This window comes from Rutidosis leptorrhynchoides, chromosome 2 (assembly GCF_046630445.1).
Source record: "Rutidosis leptorrhynchoides isolate AG116_Rl617_1_P2 chromosome 2, CSIRO_AGI_Rlap_v1, whole genome shotgun sequence".
NCBI lineage: Eukaryota > Viridiplantae > Streptophyta > Magnoliopsida > Asterales > Asteraceae > Rutidosis > Rutidosis leptorrhynchoides.
In genome coordinates, this window is record NC_092334.1 from 587,223,264 (window position 1) to 587,225,557 (window position 2,294).

Below are 2,294 nucleotides of genomic sequence, written 5' to 3' on the forward strand. Positions count from 1 at the left end.
ATCCACGTTACCAGATCATTAATAAGAATCTCCGAGATTCTTATAAGAGTGTCTACTAACATCTTCAATTTTATTCTTTCATGGATCACCATTATTTCTTAATAATTAATATTGTATCTATCTTTGAGTATTTTCCATAATACACTTGGATCTTCGATCATATAATATGTAGATTCTAAGAACTCATCAATATGTTTGCTAAGAAAAATACTTGCTATTGCTTTCTCTTGTTCGGAATAATTGTTATTTTCATTCAGGGTTTCTAAAATACCGATTGATTCGAGATGTTTTTCTACATTCATAACCCATGTTAAGTAGTTGTTCCCACTTGATTCTAAAGGGGCAAATTTAAGCCTTTTCAAATTCGACATTTTCTATTATCAAAAGATGTACAACATAAATCATAATCATAATCAACTTCTATTCATAGACAAATAATAAAATGAAATTAGAATCATTTTAAATTCATAAGTAGCAAACAACAGAATAATGGCATGATTACAAATGATAAAACCACAAGAGCAGGATAGAATATAGGTTCACCCCGTGGTATATTAGCAACAATGATGATAGTTAGTATGACCAATACAATAAGAAAAATCATCCTTGTGTGAATCATCTTTACAAAAAAACTTTTTGAGAGTGGTAATCTGAGAAAATGAAGATTGATTTGTGAAAATGTGAAAACGGAGATGTTTATTTTATATTTGAAAAATATAGTCGTTGTAACGTCGTCAGTTGACGTTAACAACCGTTATGTATATGATAATGCTAAAAACGAACATATATTTCATAGCATTATCCCTCAAGAAAGACAAGCTTTTAGTTGCAATTGTTCTATTTATAAGTGATATTCGTTTAAATAATAAAAGGTGAAGACAAAAGACAGATTCGACGAATTGAAGACACAAACGACCAAAAAGCTCAAAAGTACAAAGTACAATCAAAGTGGTTCCAATTATTGATGAGAAACGTCTCAAATTTACAAGAGTACAAGACGCGAAACGCAAAATACAAGATATTAAATTGTACGCAAGGACGTTCGAAAATCCGGAACCGGGACCAGAGTCAACTCTCAACGCTCGACGCAACGGACTAAAAATTACAAGTCAACTATGCACACGAATATAATATAATATTTAAATAATTCTATAAATTATTTATATATTATATTATTATTATAAACCGTCGGCAAAACAAGAAAACAAATCATGTGAGCTGGAAAAAGTGGCCATGCGATCGCATGGCCTGGAAGGCAAAAATCCATGCGATCGCATGGCAGTAGGTGACAGCCCACATGCCTATAAATTCGCAGTTTTGGTTGAACATATATCCATCTTTTTCTCTTCTTCCTTCATACGTAAATATATATATATATATATATATTATATTTAAATTTTAATTTTAATTTTAAATTCTAATAATAAGGGTATGATAGCGAATGTTGTAAGGGTGTAAGTCGAAATTCTGTCCGTGTAACGCTACGCTATTTTTAATCACTATAAGTTATGGTTAATGTTATTTTTAATTTAATGTCTCGTAGCTAAGTTATTATTATGCTTATTTAAGACGAAGTAATCATGATGTTGGACTAAAATATTTAAAATTGGGTAATTGGGCTTTGTACCATAATTGGGGTTTGGACAAAAGAACGACACTTGTGGAAATTAGACTATGGGCTATTAATGCGCTTTATATTTGTTTAACTAAATGATAATTTGTTAATTTTAATATAAAGATTTACAATTGGACGTACCTATAAATAACCACATACACTCGATCGGACACGATGGGCGGGATATTTATATATACGAATAATTGTTCATTTAACCGGACACGGGAATAGATTAATAGTCTATGGAATTATTAAAACAGGGGTGAAATTATGTACAAGGATACTTGGCGTAATTGTTACCAAAGTATTAAAACTTTGGGTTACACGCAGTCGATATCCTGGTGTAATTATTAAACAAAGTATTAAAACCTTGTTACAGTTTAAGTCCCCAATTAGTTGGAATATTTGACTTCGGATATAAGGATAAAATGACGAGGACACTCGCACTTTATATTTATGACTGATGGACTGTTATGGACAAAAACCAGACGGACATATTAAATAATCCAGGACAAAGGACAATTAACCCATGGGAATAAACTAAAATCAACACGTCAAACATCATGATTACGGAAGTTTAAATAAGCATAATTCCTTTATTTTCATATTTAATTGCACTTTTAATTATCGCACTTTTATTTATTGTCATTTTATTTAATTGCACTTTTAATTATCGTAC